This window comes from Mobula birostris, unplaced genomic scaffold (genome assembly GCF_030028105.1).
Source record: "Mobula birostris isolate sMobBir1 unplaced genomic scaffold, sMobBir1.hap1 scaffold_2212, whole genome shotgun sequence".
In the NCBI taxonomy this organism is placed as follows: Eukaryota; Metazoa; Chordata; class Chondrichthyes; order Myliobatiformes; family Myliobatidae; genus Mobula; species Mobula birostris.
The window spans coordinates 11,768-34,154 of NW_027275260.1; the positions used below are offsets into that span (position 1 = coordinate 11,768).

Genomic DNA, 22,387 nt, shown 5'->3' on the forward strand with positions numbered 1-22,387 from the left:
TAGGGTAGTTAAGAAAGCTTATGGGTTATTGGCTTTCATAAGTCGAGGGATGGAGTTTAAGAGTCGCGAGTTACTGATGCAGCTCGATTGTGCTCTGGTTAGGCCACACTTGGAGAACTGTGTCCAGTTCTGGTCGTCTCACTATTGGAAGGATGTGGAAGTATTGGAAAGGGTACAGAGGAGACTTACCAGGATGCTGCCTGGTTTACAGAGTATGGATTATGATCAGAGATTAAGGGAGCAAGGGCTTTACTCTTTGAAGAGAAGGAGGATGAGGGGAGACATGATCGAAGTATACAAGATCTTAAGAGGAATAGACAGAGTGGATAGCCAGCGCCTCTTCCCCAGAGCACCACTGCTCAATACAAGAGGACATGGCTTCAAGATAAGGGGTGGGAATTTCAAGGGGGATATTGGAGGAAGGTTTTTTACTCAGAGAGTGGCTGGTGCGTGGAATGCACTGCCTGAGTCAGTGGTGGAGGCAGATACACTAGTGCAATTTAAGAGACTACTAGACGGGTATATGGGGGAGTTTAAGATGGGGGGTTATATGGGAGGCAGGGTTTGAGCGTTGGCACAACATTGTGGGCCGAAGGGCCTGTACTGTACTGTACTATTCTATGTTTCTATGAAACCAACGTTTATTTACAACGTCAACACCTTGAGAGAAATGTGGGTTAAATTGTTTATTTGTTTATATTGTGGTGCAGTGACTGGGGTGATTGATAGAAGAGGCTTGGGGTGAGGGGGGTGGGGTGGTATTGCGAAATGGAATGGGTGATCGGAACATCTGTCTGGGGGGAGGGTTGGAAAATGTCCGCTGGAGAAGGTGCATAGGAGGTTCAGCAGAGTGTTGCCGCGATTAGAGCATGTCTTGTAAGCGAAGATTGAAGAGCTGGATCTTTTCTGTTCGAAGTTACGGAGCGTGATGGAGGTGTGTAAGATTACAACAGATACAGACATGCTGGACAACAGCACCTTTTCCCAGGGTGACAACGGCCAATAGGAGAGGACAGACGTTGAAGATGAGTGGTGGAAATGTTAGGTCAGAGGGTTTTTTTGTACACAATGTAGTGGGTTCTAGGAACGCATTGCCGTGGTACTGGTTGTGGTTGACACAATAGGGACATTAAAAAGATACTTGGGTAGACAGATGGCTGTCGTGAAAATAGCAAATTATGATCTCTGTCGGAGGGAATGGTTATATTGTCGACAGAGTCGGGCTACATAGGTGACAGAGCTTCGTTGGCCGAGGGGCCTGCAGTGCATTGTGCAGAACTTTGCTCTTTGTTCTACTTTGGTCGTAAAATTACCTCCAGATGTGTTGACGAAGGGGTTTGTGAAAGTGAAAGGCAGCACTTTTATATCATCAATATAGAACGGGCTCGTTGGTCTAGTGGTATGATTCTCGCTTTGGGCCTGAATTTGCGAACATGCGAGAGGTCCCGGGTTCAAATCCCGGACGAGCCCCCAATAGATTTTTTTTTCGAATTTCAGACATTGAAGCACAGAAGAATGAGGGAAGATATTTAGTTGTAAAGAAAATTATGAGGGCTATATTTATAGGTCACTGAATGCAATCTTTTCCCCCTCAGGTTACGCGAGACGACAACTAGAGATCGCAGCTTTAGAGTGGAAGGTGAAAGATTTGGGTTGCCGAACAAATAGATTGGAATGGATAGCGAGTGTTGTTAAGCTGAGTGGTTAATCCCTGCTCCTACAATCTTGTGTTTTATTTGTATTATTGAAATTCAGCTCTTTCAATAGTAACATCGAACTGAGATACAGAAAGTGAGCATGGATAATTGAGTTTAAGTAGATGAACACCTTCCAAATTTTTTTTCACTTCTGGAAACATTCTTGCCGAGCAGAGTGTGGCAAACGTAACCTCGTAGTTTCACAAAGGAACTGAGAAAACCAGCGAATTAGAGCAAACCTGCTATACGAAATTATGAGGGGTATAGACAGCGTTAGTGAAAGCAGGCCTTTTCCATTGAAGTTGAAGCCAGAAGTCATAGGTTATGGGTGAAATGTGAAATGGTGAAGAGGGGACTTCTTCACCCAAAGGGTGGCACTCAAAAGTATTTTGGAAAGTTTCCGTATATTTAGTCTACCATGAATACCAACCCACAGGTGTCATTGTTAGATGATCGACCAGAAGTAGGGAACAGGTAAATTAGGGCATTTTGCTGGATGGAAAGAAGTGACAAGTTTGATTTTGCGGAGCTCAGTACCCAGCATAGTTTTTCGCAGTGTATGGCGATAATTTTGAAGTAAAGTATTTAAATATTAGATTCATTGAGTTACATGTACATCTGAACATCCGGTGAAATTCGCTGTTTGCGTCAAGTCAAATCAGCGAACGTTGTGACGTGGCAGCCCGCAAGTGTCCGCAACCAACATAGCATGCCAGCAGCACATTAACCCGAACCCGTACGGTTTTCAACTGCGGGTCGAATCCGGTTTACCCGGGGGAAACCCACGCGCTCAGGGGTAGAACGAACAAACACTTTGCAGTTAGCTGTGGGAATTGAATTCCGATCTTGCAGCGGCAGCTATAGTAGTCTTATGCAAACCGCTAAACTACCGTGTCATGGTGTGGACACATTGTCTGTTTGCGGACGACATGAAACTGCACAGTTGCTTGTGGGATGTAGAGTAGCGAACTAGGCATAAAGCGCCTTCGATATTGGCCATGCAGAATTGTTGAAAGGCCAAATACGTTCCAGATCTAGATGGTGATAATTGAGAGTGTACAATTCGGTAGAGTTAACTATATACAAATCAGAAAGACAAATCGTAAATTAACAAAAAAAATTGAAAAAACGCAAACAACAGGAATTCTGCAGATGCTGGAAATTCAAGCAACACACATCAAAGTTGCTGGTGAACGCAGCAGGCCAGGCAGCATCTCTAGGAAGAGGTACAGTCGACGTTTCGGACCGAGACCCTTCGTCAGGACTAACTGAAGGAAAAGTTAGTAAGAGATTTGAAAGTGGGAGGAAGAGGGGGAGATCGAAAATGATAGGAGAAGACAGGAGGGGGAGGGATGGAGTCAAGCTCTTCCGCCAGAGAAAGCAGGATCTCCCAGTGGCCACAGATTTTAATTCCACATCCCATTCCCATTCTGACATGTCTATCCACGGCTTCCTCTACTGTAAAAATGAAGCCACACTCAGATTGCAGGAACATCACTTTATATTCTGTCTAGGTAGCCTCCGACCTGATGGCATGAACATCGACTTCTCTAACTTCTGTTAATACCCCACCTCCCCCTCGTACCCCATTCGTTATTTATTTTTATACACACATTCTTTCTCTCACTCTGCTTTTCTCTCTCTGCCCCTCTGACTATACCCGTTGCCCATCCTCTGGGTTCTCCCCCCCCCCCACCACTTGTCTTTCTCCCCGGATTTCCTGTCCCATGATCCTCTCATATCCCCTTTTGCCAATCACCTGTCCAGGTCCTGGCTCCATTCCTCCCCCTCCTGTCTTCTCCTATCATTTTCGATCTCCCCCTCCCCCTCCCACTTTCACATCTCTTACTAACGCTTCCTTCAGTTAGTCCTGACGAAGGGTCTCGGCCTGAAACGTCGACTGTACCTCTTCCTGGAGATGCTGCCTGGCCTGCTGCGTTCACCAGCAACTTTGATGTGTGTTGCTTAACAAAAAATATGTTGTTTCTTCACATTGACCCGTGTAAGGAAAGAGTTACGTACTATATGTCAAAAATCATTTAATTTACCATCCGTGCGTATAAACGTGTGAGAAATATGGTGGCCGTACGACGGAGTAGCACCAGTTATGAATGTGGGAATGGTTTGAGAAAGTCAGATACCATTTAACGGACTTGTGCATGTTTATGAAAAGCATACTCGTACGGGAAGGGGACAGCAATGCGCATGTGCAGTTATCACACCATTGCAAAGACTAGTGAAAGACGTTTTAAATTTACGAATGGAGGCTACCCTCTGTGTTGAAATGAGAGAGAGTGAGAGACGGAGAGAGGAGAGAGAGAGAGGGTCCAAGAGCAGTAGAAGCGGCTGACAGTCACATGGTTCGGTTCAGTTCTGTGTAAACCGATTCATCGTGAGATCGCTGAGTGCTTTCTGTAATTTATACGCTTCCGTATTTCAAAGTGATTTTTCAGCCAATTTCGCATGAACTCCAGCGAATAGATGGTCCGAGCCATGAAAGGCTGCTCATAGGGTTAAATCTTTCATTCCCTCGATAATTCTGATGAATCTTTTCTCGATCTTTTCTAATGCCAGTACACTTATTTCTTATCAGATAGGAGGTCCAAAAGTGTTCATGATACTCCAATTCTGGTATGAAGGAAATCTTATAATGCCTCCGCGTTACACCCTCTGCTTTTATAGTTCAACTCTCTGGAAACGAATGCTACCGTTGCATTTTCTCTCCATACCACCGAAACAACCTGCGCGTTAACATTTACGTTGCCCTACACAAGTACTCCTATCTCTGTCTGCATCACCTATTCCTGAATTTTCCCCTTGTTTAGGAAATAATCTAAACTTTTATTCCTTATACCAAGGTGCATGAGCATACAGTTTCCCGCCCGATATTCCACCTGCTTCTTTGTCAATCTCTTTCATTCCAGAAGAATCCCTTCTTTCCCATTTCTGGCTGTCTTCATACCGTCCGCAAACTTGGCTACCGAACCATCAATTCTGCCATCTCATTTATTAAACTGTAATCTGAAAGTCAGCAGTCCCAACACCGATCCCTATGGCACACCACTAGCCGCAGGCAGCCGCCCAGAATAAGCCAATGTTACTCCCCCTCTTTGCTTCCTGCTAGTCAGCTAAATTTCTCTCCATTCTTGTGTCTGTCCCGTAATACCATGCACCCTTATGTTGTTTAGCAGCCTCATGTACGGTACCTTGTCAAAGGTTTCCTGAAAATCCAAGTGATCGACATCCACTGAGTCCCCTTTGTCTACCCTGTCTGTTACGTTCTGAAGGAATTCTAACAGATTTCATGGACCAGATTTCTTGCGGGCAACAAATCGAACTTACGCCTATTTTATCCTGTGCTTCCACGTACCAGGAAAATTCTCCTTAATAATAGGCTCCCATATCTTTACAACCACGGAGATTACGCTGTCTCACACGTTTGTTTGTTTGTTTGTTTTTGTTTTTTTTTTGCTGCCGTACCTTCTTAAAAAATATTTCACAGCTCTCCGGAACCTTTCCAAGAGTCGGTGATTCTTGAAAGATCACACCTAATGCATTTAACATTCTCTTTATTTAACCTTTTCGTAATTCTGCTGTGTAGCGCATCTGATCCACGTGACCGATGTATCAACTACCATCCTGATAAAGGGTCTTGGCCTGAAAGGTCCCCTATTTGTTCCTCTCCATGGATGCGGCCTGACCTGCTGAGTCCTTCCAGCGTTTTGTGTGTGTTGCACAGAAACTCCAATGTGTAAAGACCAAATATTTGCACAGAATTAACCGGCATGCCACTACAATATTGAAACACCCCATGGCAGTGCACCTTTCTGTATGGTCAGTGCTGATGTCAGTAATCGTGCAATGGCACCTGCCATAACAAATTTGTACACACATTTGCATCCTGTGGAGTGTGGGCGCGAAAACAGGTCTACACAACAGGAAGAATGATCACAGTGAATGGCGGTGCTGGCTCGAAGGGCCGAATGACCTACTCCTACACCTATTCTCTATTGATCGCAAACAGGGAATCTTATAAAATCGTGCTTTCATTATTTATGCGGTTGCGTATCTCTTTTGATGTGTCTAACAATGTGACACGGCTACTTAATGCAAACTGCACCTATTTCCACACTTGAGGTTCTTTTTCCACGAAACCATTGTACAATGCCCACATTTAACATTCCGAGAATAAATAAAATTCTTCCCTTTGAGCATGCAGAATTATTATTGCTACTGCTATTATTATCAATAATAGCAATGATGATAATGAACGATGTTCCGATAAAGCTGGTTCACTCCAAGATTTAACCAGCTAAATATGATTTAATCGTATGTGGATTTCTTCCCAAACCTGCTCCGATCCACAATCCCTCTAAAAGTTTGAGTAATTCTTGATATCACTGCAAAGTAACAAAATGTAATGTTTAATGCCTACCATATTAATTATTTGTTTGGTCATCAGTAGGTCCCTTGTCCAATGATTTACATCCGCTGAACATTTTTCATTGGTGAAATCAATTTTGTGGTAATATATTGCATGGCGATTCGTTCCACCATATTACAGTCATCTGTTAGCGCGGAAGGCTTTATGCATGTCTTTGACGACGGTGTTTTGAGGTCCACAGCAGACGTCGACAGAAACATATGATATGGAGCAGAATTAGACCTTTTTGCCCATTGTGTCTGTTCCGCCTTTCCATGATGGCTGATTGATTATCCATGTCAATCCCATCCTCCTGTTTCCTCCCCTTAACATTTGATGTTCTGATTCATCAAAAAATCCTCTGTTTTAAATATAACAAACGATATGACCTGCATAGCCTTCTGCCGATAATGAACTTCACAGAATGACACGCTCTGGTTGCAGATTTTTTTCCTGATTTTTACTCTTTGTAAACGTCCCACCATAATGAGGCAGTGCCCGCTGGTCCTGGACTACCATATTATCAGAAAATCCTCTACCAATCTATTTTATCTAGGTTTTAAAAAAAAAATCAATAGATTGACGATGATCTCATTATTCTAAACACTCGCGAGTAGAGGCACTGCACCATCAAATGATCCTCATATGTTAACAATGTACTCCGACGTTCCTTTAGCATTACTATTTTTGTTTCTTTTCCCCATTTAGAATATAGTCCACGCCGTTATTCCTTCCACCAACGTGGATGTCCATGCACTTTCCTACATTATATACCATTTGTCATTTCTACGCTCGTTTTCCCAATCTGTCTAATTTCCGTACAAACACCATGCAATATCAACGCTCGGTGCTTATTCACCTATCTTTGTATCATCTGCAAGCTTGGCAAACAAAGAGATCAAGCTGTCCAACCAGATCATTGATATGTTGTCAAAATCAGCATTAACTTCCAACTCTTGTTACATGCCACCAGGGAACGCCATCTTTATTCTGTCTTTGGATCCTGCCAGTCAGTCAATGTTCTATGGAGCCCATGGAAATTTAGCAGCCTCATGCTCAGCACCAGGTCATCTAATCATAGAAAATTGCAGCACAAAAACAGGTGCTTCCGGCCTTCGTTTCATTTAAAGTTCATTTAAACTTCCAGCTGCCATCGAACTGCCCCGGTCATAAAGCTCGATACCCCTACTATCCATGTACCTGCCTAAGCTTCTCTTAAACTTTGAAATTCACTGGTTGAGCTGCTGGCTCGTTCCACACTCCCACGTTCCACTTAATAAAGAAGATTTAGCTCATGTTCCCCTTAAACTTTTCAGTTTCCACCGTTGACCCATGACTTTGGTCCACGGGCACTATCCCTTACTGGAACAAGCCTGCTGGCATTTGTACGTCCTGCAGCCCTTATTGTTTCGTACACCTCAATTAAATCTCCTCTCCGTCATCTACATTGTCAAGAATACAGTCCTGACCTATGGAATCGTTCCCTATAAATCAATTCCTCCAGGCCCGAAAGCAAAATTATTTGGAACAAGTTTCTCTGTTCTCGTTCAAACTTGCATACACCTTTTCTGTCAGTGTATAACCAAAACTGCGACCATTGCTCCATCTTAGGGGTCATCAATAAATCTTCCCATCTTCGGGACTTAATAACACACAGAAACGGTTCTGGACTGAATATTTTCATTTATGTCAGCCATGCGATATATGCATTATTTACGTCCCTATCCACCTGTGACACCACCTTCACAAGTTATCTGTATTGCCAGATCATATTGTCCTCCCACACTCTCCCTCAGTGCCCTACGCTGCACTGTGTCAAACCTATGTCACTTGCCCTTGTAGCATTCCTCAATAGCAGATCCAATACCGCATGGTCTCTCTGCAGGACTTTTACCTACATATGAAGGAAGCACTTTAGACAAACTCTATCACATTCAGTCCTTTTACAGTATTCTCAGTGAATAATTGGAAATTATAAAAAAAGTATCTGTTATAACAACCTGATGTTTCTTCAAACAGAGTGCGATGCTTTTAATTTCCAAATTTGTTTCCTTAAATCACTCGGACTGTTTGTTCGTCGGTAATACAGCCGACGAACTCTATGTGTTGGTGCGTGCCAAGTGGTTAAGACTTCGGTCTAGTGATCTGAAGGTCGCTAGTTCGAGCTTCAGCTGAGGCAGCGTGTTGTGTCCTTGAGCAAGGCACTTAACGACACATTGCTCGGCGACGGCACCAGTGCCAAGCTGTATCGGCCCTAGTGCCCTTTCCTTGCACAACATCGGTAGCGTGGAGAGGGGAGACTTGCAGCATGGACAACTGCCGGTCTTCCATACCACCTTGCCCAGGCCTGCGCCCTGGAAGCTTTCCAAGGTGCAAATCCATGGTCTCACGAGACTTGTAGATGTCTATATATATTATAGCCATATTAATTTGGTCGTACATTCTCTGTTTCTCAGTTCCATCCTGTTTCTCAGTTCCCGTTTGTTTCACAGCGAAGGGGCATTCAATTTTTCGTTTCACAAACGTTTTAATGTTGAATTAAATATTCTGGTAGGTAAATGATATGAGAACGGATACAAATCAGTTTATTTTGCGCTGTCCTAGTGCAGTCCTGATACTGATGCAGATCCTGTTGTAACTACCAGACTGTCTGAGATGGTCTTGGAAGTCACTAAGTGTCCGACACCGAACGTTCGTGTGGTCATTGATCGTGTCACTGATAAAAACGACAGTTTCTACTCTCTGTGTCCATCACTCTCACTTTATCTGATCTCCAGACTGGACAGGAAACGCCTCACAGATTCTGGTGCCGAGAATCCTGTCTCCGATCTCACTTCAAAGCAGTCACTGACGAAGCCGAAACGGAATGAAAGAAATCTGGGAGATTCATGAGTCATATTTCTTTATGCTGATAAAGCTGGATTCTAAAGCAGATAACTGGTAGTAATAGAGTCTTTGTGAGCATGAGACTCTGGGTGATCCGGTTCATTGTAAGTGGGTGTCGGATGATGATCTATGATCAATAGTTGCTTTGATAATAAATAACAGGGATCTACACCGTTTCCGGAGTCTCTCTGCTCTCACCCTCAGTCCCTCTCATCTCTAGGCCTGGCTGGAACGATGTCACTGATTTTCTTGCCAAGGAACTCGCCATCACAGTCAGTGCAAACTGCGCTCTGTCACAGTTAAACCTCGGCTGTAATGAGATGGAAGACTGGCGAATGAGACTTATGCCCGGAGCTATGAGAACAGTCAATGTAAAATACAAAAACTGATGTCAGTATCAGTCTGCAAGATATTGTGTTCAAAATCACTTGGTGTCTGAGAGTGAACGCGAGTATTATCAGTGATTGTACTGCCGATATAGTCTGAGAGTCTGCACCGTCCCCTTCCTTTCCATCACCCTCTCTCTTTCTGACCTCCGGGACGTACAGAAGCCGTCTCACAAATTCTTGCATCCAAGGTTCCGATTCCGCTCTTTGTACGAAACTGCGTACTAAAGGAGCTGGATCTGGGATGATATTCTGTCACAGACCGAAATGCTCACTGCCGCCCCCCCAACAACCCCCCCCCCTCTCAACATCACCTCCCCCCCCGCCCCCGCCACCTCCGCTCTCCACCGCTTCATTCGGTCTCTCTCGCCATTCTAGAAGCCAACGTGATCCTGTTTGGTTTCACATTTTACAGAATACGTTACCACTGCTACGGAGTCTTTACTGTTGATTCACTTTTGGAAATAGATTTGAAATACATACCCAGCCTCTGAAATTCAGGCTAAGTGGGAATCAGCTCATTTGAGAGCAAAGCAATCAAGTGAAATCACTTCGATCAATGGCCGGCTTCTGCTGCCTGTTCCAGTTGATTCGTTCTCATGAGGACAAAACAACAAACACTGGTCAACGTCACAAGTTTCCGGGGTGAACTCGCGCGCGTCTGAATCAGGCTGACGTGAACTGATTTGTTTTTCCTAAGAAAAGCGCCTGATGGCACATGTCAGATTCCATAAAGCTACCGACGTTAACGACAGGTTATGCGGAGTGGTCTAATCAATTTATTCATGAATTTCTTCCACGAATTACAGAGGCATGATTGTTCGTATTCTGAATGACAGGAGCCCCTCAGGGCTGCGTACTGAGTCCCTTCCTTTACTCCCTGTATACCCATGACTCTATCGCCAGCCACAGCTCCAATCTGCTAATTAAATTTGCCGACGACACTACATTGATTGGCTTTATCTCACCCAATAACGGGGTGGCCTCCAGGGAAGAAGCAAGCTCGGACACAGGGATGTCAAGAAAACAACCTCTCCCTCAATGTCGCAAAAACAAAGGAGCAGGTTGTGGATCACAGCAGAAATGGAGGCGGCCTAACCCCCATTGACATGAATAGATCTGGGGTCGAGAGGGTAAACAGCTTTAAGTTCCTCGGCATCCACATCACCGAAGACATCATGTGGTCTGTACACCCCAGCTTCTTGGTGAAAAAGGCACAACGACTCTTCTTTCACCTCAGACGGTTGAGGAAGTTTGTCATGGGCCCCCGAATCCTAAGAACTATCTGTGGGGGCACAATTGAAAGCCTCCTTACTGGCTGCATGACTGCCTGGTATGGGAACTGTACCTCCCTTAATGGGAGGACACTGCAGAGAGTGGTGCCGATAGACCAGCGCATCTGTAGTTGCGAACTCCCCATGATTCAGGACATTTACAAGGACAGGTGTCTAAAAATGTCCCGTAGGGTCATTGGGAACCTAAGCCATCCCAACCACAATCTATTCCAGCTGCTACCATCCGTTAAACAGTACCGCAGCATAAAAGCCAGGACCAACAGGTTCCGAGATAGGTTCTTCTACCAGTCTGATGGACTCAAGCTGATTTGAGTGTACTCTATATTACATTGACTGTTCTATTTATCATAAATTATTTTAAAATATACATTGCACATTTAGATGGAGACGTAACGTAAGGAGTTTTACTCTTCATGTATGTGAAGGATGTAGAAAATGAAGTAAATTCAACGACATCTGTAGTTACTGAAAGTCTGTTCTGTCTGACGTCAGAGTACGGAGACAATTATACCGATTCCTCGCTCTATCAGGGTCTAACAAGAAATAATCTGAGAGTCACTGATTTTTAATGTTTGCACATTGATCGGCGTCTAAAGTGGAAAACGGATCGCTCCGGCTCAGCAGTACATCCTGTTGTCCAGATGCCTTTCTGTGATTCGCAATACCTCCGCTTGAACTTTGGATTCAAAATCCAAATTCTAGCGACTGAACACATTAAAACGTTTTCATTTTACAGTAAGAAAATTATTATCAATACGATACCACAAATAAATTACTTCAATTCACAGCGCCAATGGAAATTGAAACCATTAAATTAATTTCACTCTTTCTGTCAATAACAATCTGGATTCCTAGGGGAAATGTGCCGGCTGAAATAGCAGGCATGGATAGAAGCGAGCACTACGCAGGACTGGAAGTCTTAGATTGACTTACTCTTTTCTTGACCAATGACAGAATTAACCTGCAGGGAGATATTAACAACGTCTTCATCTCTTCTCTGAATTTAGTTTGAGTTACTGCATAAATACAGGTGTTTGTACAGGAACTGAGCCGGGTGAGTAGATATCCAGTTTCAGAAACTATATATGCGGTGGTGTAATAGTCGTGATCAGAACGCTTGCTGAAACCGGAAATGAAGTGATTCACAGCCGCTGTCAGACTGAGTAACATGAAGCTACCCGATACACTAAAAAGTAAAATTATGGATTTTCTTCTGCTTTCCATTTCCGGGTCACGACAATCCTCACTCTTGTGACTGCGGAATCCCTTTCGGGATTTGCTGGCCACAAGGATATGTCTAACTGTCAACCCATTAAGTAGGAACATTAGACCAAAGACGCACACTGTACCCAAGAAAACTTTAAATCGGGTGAACGCTGCAAATGCTGGCGACCTCATGACATCCATGTTAAAGTCAATGCCCCATGAAATATTGCCAATTCTTCGCAGAGGTTGAAGTACAAACACATAGGGGATATTTTCCAAGGAAATCAATATCAGAATTACTACTGCAAGGATTCTCACAGTTTTCACTCTGCAGTACTTTGTTTTAAACCTCTGACAACACATGGCAACATATCGGTCAAAGGTGAAGGCGACTGTGTACCACTTTGACAGATCCAGACTGACTATTATCAGATACACCATGGGACCAAGAAAGTATGTGTAATACAGAAAGGTATGTGACAGACGTGGAATTAAAATTCCATGCAGAACGACGTGGATGACGATGACGGATAAATCTGACGCTGCCATGATCATCATGTAGGCGCAGAGACAATCGGAGAGTCCGCAGTTTCCCCGTGAGAGAATGATAATTGTCAACAGGTTTGCTGTAAAAATAATTAACATTCGTCATAAAGGACCGAGGAAGCCTTGGACCACAGAATACGTAACCCTATCACTCCAGCGAGACGCAAACAGGTCTATGGCTGCTAGCGGGGTCACGGAAATAAACACAGATAACTCCTGAACAATTACTTCTAGGACAAGTGTATAAGCGTATATTTGAGTGAGACAACACACAACATTCAGAGTGGATCGCGGCCACCCCTTAGATTTGCCTTAGGGAGCCACGTGAATGAGTTCCGGGCGTCCAGGTAAAGGAAAGAGTATTTATACCGAAATACATTATTTAATTAGATTGATTAATTGACAGAAAGTGGACGTTCACATCGAGATCCATTTTTTTTAAATTTTGCTTTTATTATTCCAGCTGATCTGAGAGGTAATAAAAGGAACGAGGCGCACTGCTGAGAGAGAATTCAATGAAAATCAGACCGGTAAGGAAGGGCTTTCGCTTTCATTGCACAATAATGATCCAAAAGGTACCTGAAATACCGCGGGTTTGTTTCACTTCACAGTTACTGATGTTGAAGGCTTCTATTTCTCAAAGTAATTACAAAGCAATTCATTTATCTTTGGTTTCCAAGATTCCGCACACGTTGTGGCGAGAAAGCAACTGATATTCCGGAGATGTTCCCGTCTCTTTGTATTCGAAACCATTGGTGAAACAGCGGACCACAGAGCTCCTCGCCGCACATTCTGCAAATATCACAGCTCAGACTGTCTGCATGTTACATGACTGCGTGCAGTGTCGAGTGGAATAACACGTTTACAATAGATCTGCCCAGGGTTTGACTTGTCTCCCTTTCTCTTCACCATTTACACCTCGGACTTCAACTACTGCACAGAGTCTTGTCAACTTCGGAAGTTTTCTGATGACTCTGCCATAGTTGGATGCATCAGCAAGGGAGATGAGGCTGAGTACAGGGCTACGGTAGAAAACTTTGTCACATGGTGTGAGCAGAATTATCTGCAGCTTAATGTGAAAAAGACTAAGGAGCTGGTGGTAGACCTGAGGAGAGCTAAGGTACCGGTGACCCCTGTTTCCATCCAGGGGGTCAGTGTGGACATGGTGGAGGATTACAAATACCTGGGGATACGAATTGACATAAACTGGACTGGTCAAAGAACACTGAGGCTGTCTACAAGAAGGGTCAGAGCCGTCTCTATTTCCTGAGGAGACTGAGGTCCTTTAACATCTGCCGGACGATGCTGAGGATGTTCTACGAGTCTGTGGTAGCCAGTGCTATCATGTTTGCTGTTGTGTGCTGGGGCAGCAGGCTGAGGGTAGCAGACACCAACTGAATCCAACAAACTCATTCGTAAGGCCACTGATGTTGTGGGGATGGAATTGGACTCTCTGACGGTGGTGTCTGCAAAGAGGATGCTGTCTAAGTTGCATGCCATCTTGGACAATGTCTGCCATCCACTAGATAATGTACTGGTTGGGCACAGGAGTACATTCAGCCAGAGACTCATTCCACCGAGATGTAACACAGCGTCATAGGAAGTCATTCCTGCCTGTGGCCATCAAATTTTACAACTCCTCCCTTGGAGGGTCAGACACCCTGAGCCAATAGGCTGGTCCTGGACTTATTTCCTGGCATAATTTTCATATTACTATTTAATTATTTATGGTGCAACTGTAGCGAAAACCAATTTCCCCCGGGATCAATAAAGTATGACTATCACTATGACTATGACCAAACTCCCTTACTTAATGATCTGTTGTCGGCATCAGGGATGAGGACATTCCTTCTCACAGAATGGGCTGCTGTACCCACACTCTGCACAGATCGACGGCGCTGCACCGCTCATCTTAACATTTTAAGATGCCGTACATTGTGATGCATAAACTGCACCCGGAGCAAAATAGAAAAACGAGTTGCGAATCGGTCAGAAACTTTTAGACAATGCGTAATTTTAACTTACCGGGCAATGCAAAGACCGCTAGTATCGGGTAGTAAACATCTTTTGTCTTTAGGATCGGGGCTCGACTCATCCTCGAATTGCGTTTGATTTTTATTATGTCTTGTAGTTCATTCCAGATTACAAACGAGATCTTCAAACCCTCCCGTTTTATAGAAAGCCAGAAACCTCAGGGGGTCGGGGGGGAAAGTTGTGTATAACTGGCGTTAATTACAGTCACTTAACAAACAAGAGGGTTGTTCCGCTCCACTGTGACCGGGTAAACAATGCATTGGTAAATCAGCTCTATCAAGAATCGCAATCGTTCACATTCCACAACGGATCCTATTCCCACTGGAAGTGACATCAGTGCTCACTCAGTGATCCTGCAAAGTGATCTCAGCTTTTCGGTGCCTCACATTAATTCAATAAACACGCACCATTCCAACCATGGCCCGTGATCAGATGATTAGGGCTCACGATCTGAAGGTCGTGAGTTCGAGTCTCAGCCAAGGCAGCGTGTTGTGTCTTTGAGCAAGGCACTTAACCACAGACTGTTCACAGCCAGCCCTCCCAGCTGATAATGGGTACCGACAAATACTGGGGGTTAACCTGGCGTCCTGTCCGGGGGAGGGGATGGAGGAGTCTCGTACTCTCAGTAGCTTCACGCCACGGAAGCCGGCATTAGCACCGGCCTGATGGGCCAGAAGGCTCGGGACGGACTTTAACTTTAACCAGCATTTAATAAATGGATATCTTATTTACTGTGGTTATTTCTGGTGCTAAAGCAGGTTTCTGGCAATGTTTCGGCTATTTTGGCCCACAGCTCTTTCGCATTTTCCTGACGATTTTAACCTAACGTTAAGGTTGATGGTCGCAGTCCAGCATTACCCATGATTCTGAGTGAGTATCCTTTCCAGCAAAACTGATGGTGCCAGCACAGTGACATTGGGAGTGTCTCTTCCAGCATTTCTGTTGATCTGCGAGTGCCCGTGCAGATCCCACTGTCACGTAAACTTGGCCACTCCAAACAGGTAGACAGGATCACTCTCCAGCAGTAGTAATCTGCTCATATTTAAACCGCTGTGGTCACCTCTGCAGGATCTATATATAATAAGCGAATAGCACAAATGTTTGGTCAGCACCTCTCGATAGGAAACTGATGAGCCCATTTAGTTTGGTAACACCCTGCTTCCTCTACACCATATTATTTCCAGTTACTCCTGATGGATCCCGCTATGGTCGTATTGTTTGTCTGCAATCTGAAAGCTTATTCAGAGAGAGCACTGTATTTTGATGCGTTTCTAGAACAAGTGATGATTTTTTTTACACATTATGAATGAACAGATGATTCAGGCTGGTGAATAACGCGGTATGAAGAGCATCGATAATATTTCAAGAATGCAACACATTCGGCTGTCCAATATTTGGAAAGTGACTGGGGGTGGTTCAGTGTCTCAGTGACGAGATGGCCCGTGTTCAGCCTTGCAGGTGGTCGTTTGTCACTTGTATCACGTGCGAAAGCGGGAGAAAGGGAAACCGGAACAGCAGTCGGCCACTCAGGTCCTTAATCCTACTAAACATACTGAATTAAACCTCTCCAATATATATACTCGTGCAACATTCTTTAAATATTGTTATTGTTCCTGCATCAACAACGTTTCCTGGTTGTTCATTCACTATAGATATCACCCCTTGTGTATAATAGTTGCCAGATCTGGTGGGATAAATAAAATGTGAATGCATTCAACTTATCCAAGGCCCTCATGATTATCACTCCTCATTCTCCTCAACTCCAAACAATTATATTTTAGCTGCGGAGCCTCTCGCATTCTCTTCAGACCTAACAACATGCTCAGACACTGCCTCTGCACCATTTCCAAATTAAGGTAATCTTTCCGATAGCTAACTGATTCAGGCTGAACATAAAACTGCAATGCGTCCTCGCGGTTGCACAAATGAATCTTGACCTGCTCACATATGAAAGCCACCATGCCAAAAGCCTTCTTCACCTGCTTATCCATATGTAACGCCACATTTAGGAAATATACACTTGAACTTCCTGTGTTCTAAAGCACATGCCTGGGACATGACTTTCACCATGTACGCCCTAACGCGAACTTCCGGAACACTGCTCTGCATATTTACTCCACTGAGCATGGTGACATTATAATTTTGTTCCATTAAGTGCAATCGCCGGGAAATTTTCCTGCTGTTAAAATCTCGGAATCAATCTAAATAAAACCATATTCCCTATATACAGTTTAACGTTGACTGGGCTCCACACTGCACATTGCAGCAGGTCGAGATCTCGCCTCACAGCGCCGGCGAGCTAAGTTCGATCGTGAACGCTTTTCTGTCGGCAGGAGTCATTGCCTTCCTAAAAAATAAAGAAGGCAAGGATATAGGCAGGAATATTCGGAGATAATTATCCTTAATATTGGCGTCCCCCAAAGCTGTATTCTCATCCTCTTAATTTCCCCCATTCACTTACAACTGTGGGTACATAATCCACTCCAGCTACATTTACACGTCCGGCTATGATACCACTGTAGCCGGTATGATTTCACGCAGTGAGGAGACAAAGCTCGGAATGCGATAGTGCACCTAAAGTACAGGAAAAAAAATGGAGAAATTTCTGAGACCGTGGAAGGAACGTCATTGTAAGCAAAAAAAGAGCGAGTTTGTAACTGAATGTTGGAAGTAGGGCTGAGAACACAGCTCTTTTATATCAATGGGGCTATGGTGTAGATGAATGAAAAACTCAAGTTGCAATGCATAAAAAAGAATAGCGCGAGGAAAAATGGGCCAGCCACTACCGCAGAACCAAGCACCTTCCCCCAGTTGCTCCACGAAACAGGTTATTTCGCATCTTTTATGTCTTTCTTTTATTTTTTTGTTCTGTCGGAGTCCGTGATCTATAGTTTAAGCAAGCGGTAGGTTTTCGGAACGATTCTGCAGCCTGGCGCTTAGCTATCTCTCGGAACGACCTCGAAGACTTGCGCCCTCGGCGCTGGGTGGATGGAAGACGGAAAGTGCATCGTGGACGTCCACGCTCCTTGCCGATTTCCTCAACTGAAGTGCCGCAGTAGATTGAAACATACAGACTGAAACACCGAGAGAGCACCGGTGACTTTTTATCGTCAGCCGCTATTGGAAGAAGGACCCTATATTCAAGCATCCCCCACCACACCCCACCTCCCCCAGCCTCTCTCTCTCTCTCTCTCTCTCTCTCTCTTTCGATAGAGAGAGCGAACTTGTCAATTCTCAAGATTGGAGGCTTGAAAAAGCGACATAGAAGATCGTAACGCCGGAACAGCGGGTTTCTGGTTCAATTCTCCCTGTTGCAGTAGCGACATCTCTCTTCCTCCCTAGGAGAGAGAGAAAGTGACTGAGATACCGTAGTTCTCGTATCTGAACTTGAATTTTTAATGGAATCGGGATCAAGGCCGCTTTGGATTTCAGCTCTTCATTACATGGTGCAGTGTTCTGCGTGGCGCGGAGGATGGCGGACTTGGTGCATCTGTGGATTGGAAGCGGAGTAGCGATGTGTCAGCTGCTGGTGTGAAGGGAGGGTGAGGGGTGGTTTCGGTGGTTTGCTGTTTTCATCGTTTATTCTATGGCAGTTCTTGTTTCGTTGATGTATACTGTACACATACTCTGATATTAATTGGAAAGTTGATACTTTGAACAATTCGCCCTGTCCTATCCCGTTACGTAGAAGCTCTGGAGAAGGAACAAACCTCTACCGCTATTTCAGAAAGAAATTCGGGAGAATAGCAGGACAATTTAAAAAGATCAATTACCCTCACTGATCAGTGAACGATAGCATTTACGCTATCCTATCGGTCCATTGCCTCTGACCCTATTTCTACTTTCCATTGTTCCGAGAAAGAAAACAATATCAGCAGTTCGTCTCACCTTGGGAATTCTGTCTTCATAACTCCATCTCCCCATGAACAGCGCGACATTTCATTAGGCACGAAGCTTTATAAAACATACACGAACTCTGTTTCGCTATTGTCAGACTCTCGATTGGACCGCTTGTGCGATAGAAACGAACTCCTTAATTTTCAATCTACTACATTGTTTTTTTGTTTCAGTTAGGTATGTTGGAGATCCAAGCCATCTGTGCGGCTTCCATAACGACGACGGAAGTTTGCAATATCTCACTACATGTGACAATATTACCCCATTCTGATGCTACGGATTAAAACTTTTTTTTTCATTGACATTTCACTTACCAGTGCGCTCAAGCTCTGAGAAACCGTCATTGCGGCTCAGACCCGCAGGTACAAAAACAAAACGGCAAAAAAAGGTGCGGGGACAGTTTTCTCTCTGAAGATAAAGAATAAAACGAGAAAGAGCCACCAGAAGGTTGAGCGAGTGAAGATATCGCTTGGAGAGCCGCTGGTGCCGCCAATCTCCCCTGCTGACCAGGTCTGGTTGGAAAGCGGATATAGTAGCTATGTGATTCCTTTCACTAGTGACTTGTGTGGCTGGACACAAGGAAGGTGGCCTATTGGGGGTCTCTCGAGAAAAAGAAATCTAAATAATTTAAACAGGAAAGTGGTAGCGGAGACGGAGAACCTACGTGGGATATAATAAAGTGTTTTGATGTATGCACTTTACTCTGTTTGTTTGTGCCTGGTCCATCTGTGGATTTTGTGTGTGGTGTGTGCTGCTGTGTTTTACACCCTGAGTCGTAGAAACATTGTCTCGTTTGTCGGTGTGCATGTGTGCAATTAAATGACAATTATCCTGACTTGACTTGTCTTGAATAAGGGCTAAGCGACATCAATCTCGGAAGCAAAAAGAAAATAGACTGTCTGACCAAACGGTGTCAAATCAAAAGAAAGGGGAGGCGAATCAATGTTTATATCCTCATCTAGTCAGCCTGAGCCCAGGCCGAATCCAGGTCTGAACAAAAAAAAAATGTTAGCAGAAGCTATACGATAGAATCAAACACCCCGACCCCGCCTTATAACGCTCAGGCAACCGAAGCCGCGCGGGGTGGGGGGGGGGGGTACAGCAAGACAACGAACTACCCAAGGATAAATGCGTGCAATTTCATTGTCGCTTGTGCACTGGTGGAAGGGGTTGAAAAGAACAGAACGTGACTATAGTTGCTTCTTAAAACAGAAAACGGAGAGAGAGAAAAGAAAGAACTGAAGTCAGAAATAAATTGTGTTACACAATATCCAAGTAAGTATAATTGATGCTGTCGCGGTAGTTCGGCCGTGGATCCTGTCCGAAGTTCGGGCTATAAGACAAATTTGTGAAATTTATAACCCTTGGCTGGATATGTTCACATGTTATTGAAGGTGGTGTGCGGAACCCACCTGACCTGCAGTGCAAGGAAAGTCCCTAGAGGATGGAGGGAGAAACGATAATGACGGAGATAACGTTATCAATGGGACGTGCTGAAAGGGGGCCCTGTAAAGCTGCAATTGTGCGGCATCACGTCAGCATAGCTACCTCCGAGAGGTTGCCAGGTACAGGCAAAAACCAGGAGGAAACATAACTGACTGTATTTCCCGTTTCTGACTGCATTAATGGTAAGACTCTTGTCAGTATGGAGGATCAGAGGCTCTTGGGGTCCGAGTACACAGGACACTCAAAGCTGCTGTGCAGGTTGACTCTGTGGTTCAGAAGGCATACGGTCCATTGGCCGTAATCAATCTTGGGACTGAGTTTAAAAGCCGAGAGGTAATATTGCAGCTATATAGGACCCCGGTGAGACCCCACTTGGAGTACTGTGCTCAGTTCTGGTCGCCTCAGTAGAGGTAGGATGTGGAAACCATAGAGAGGGTGCAGAGGAGACTTACAAGGATGTTGCCGGGATTAGGGAGCATGCCTTATGAGAATAGTTTAGTGAACTCGGGCTTTTCTCCTTGGAGCCACGGAGGATGAGAGGTGACCTGATAGAGGTGTATAAGGTAATAAGAGGCATTGATCATGTGAATAGTCAAGAGTCTTTTTCCCAGGGCTGAAATAGCTAGCACGAGAGTGCCTAGTTTTAAGGTGCTTGGAAGTAGGTACAGAGGAGATGTCAGGGGTAAGTTTTTTAGGCAGGGAGTGGTGAGTGCGTGGAACGGGCTGCTGACGATGGTGGTGGAAGCGGATACGATTGGGTATTTTAAGAAACTCCTGGACAGGTACACGGAGCTCAGAAAAATAGAGGGCTACGGGTTACACTAGGTAATTTCTAAGATAAGGAGATGTTCGACACAGCTTTGTGGGCCGAAGAGCCTGTATTGTGCTGTAGGTTTTGTATATGTCTATGTATTTCCCGTTTCCCTAACAGATGGGAATCTTCTACTGGAATAGTCTTGCAGGACAACTCTGCGCTGCCTTACAGATGGAACGGCACTTTTAAACTGCCTAACGACGTTTATTATCTACAGCAGCTTATTCTGACATGCCAACCTCTGATGCATTTACATTGTACCGCCCGATACGCTGAGACATCTCAGCCGAGCAATCACCAGAAGGTTCTTTCCGTGCGTAACAGAGCAGAAACACTTTCTTTAACCGGAAGCATCTATTATGGTCCAGAGGGCATAGTGGCAGAAGTGTTATTGAGTGAACAACAGAGTGAACGGTTTAAATTGCCAAACTGAACCGCTCATGTCACTATAGTCATCAACCCCACTGCAACTCTTGAAACACTCGAACCCGTGCTTAAGACTTTACTCGAGTTAAACCGCACACAGTGTATAACTTTGCCTAATACTAATGCTTCTCTACAACTCTCAGGCTGGATGTATAATATTTCCTTCTTCATCGTTAAAATAAGGTTGTCCTGTTTGTTCCCCTCACTCTTCCGTTCCCTGTAGGCGATAAACAAAATTCAAGAGATACTTGTACATTCCGCCTCACCATACGGAGACCGATGCTATTCTACCCTGTATATGATACGGCAATGTGATTTGTCACTGGAGGCAATGGAAGGCATGATACCTGTCATAAACGCACTTTTCGATCAGGAAGGCTTTGTATCAACCTGTAATCCCCGTAATTCTCTTATTTCACCAGTTCCGAAACCAGGTTGTGATAATGAGTGACTTTTTATTTTTTTGCAATACTTAAGGGCGATTAGCACGATAGCATGTGAAGGGTTCAGGAACGGCAATTTAACAGAACGACATGGGGCCGCAGATAACCCATTGCATAGTGTTCTGCACAATTACCAGCAGTTGTAATAGGATGCCCGGTTGTCCAACACCTGTCGCCGACACTACAATTAAAAAACAAACATAGAACATATAAACCTACAGCACATTACAGGCCCCTCGGCCCATAAAGTTGTGCCCAGCATGTAACCTACTGTACAAACTGCCTTGTATTTCCCTAGCACATAAACCTCTAGTTTTCCAAGTCCCATGTGCCTATGCTCTTAAAAGACCATATCGCATTCGCTTTCATCACCGCCGCCGCAGTGTATTCCACGCACCCAACACACTCTGTGTGAAAACTTAACTCTGACATTCTCTCGGTTCTTATTTCCAAGCACCTTAAAAGTATTCCTCAAGTGTTAGCCATTTCGTCCCTGGGAAAGAAGCCTCTGTTTATCCACGTGATCAATGCCCCTCATCATTGTATACATATAGTAATGGTAGAAACGTTCAATCCTGTGAAATTAGATCTCCCTGATGAAGTGTGTAGGCCTGAAACATTGACTGTTTACTCTTTTGCAACAATTCTGCCTGGCTTGCTGAGCTCCTTAGGATTGTGTGGGAATTATTTTGGCTTCCAGCATCTGCAAATGTTCTCTTGTTTGCGACTAGACTTGGACAAAGTCGATAACGTAAGAGCCTGCGCTGCAGACAGGAGACAAAGTTAACCCCAATCAATACCAACTCCGGAACGCGATGGTCTTGTCATTTAATCTTGCCAGGCAATTTTGTTACAGTCTTTAAGGCAGTCAATCTGATTGGGAGTTAA

General features: G+C 44.5%; 1 non-coding gene across 1 annotated transcript; it reads left to right on the plus strand.

Annotated features, from left to right (window-relative positions):
* The first annotated feature begins 1,382 nt into the window (after positions 1-1,382).
* trnap-ugg (transfer RNA proline (anticodon UGG)) lies at positions 1,383-1,470 on the plus strand. The gene is given in 2 exon segments: positions 1,383-1,418; positions 1,435-1,470. It is a non-coding gene; the product is annotated as a tRNA-Pro (tRNA).
* The last annotated feature ends 20,917 nt before the right edge of the window (positions 1,471-22,387 follow it).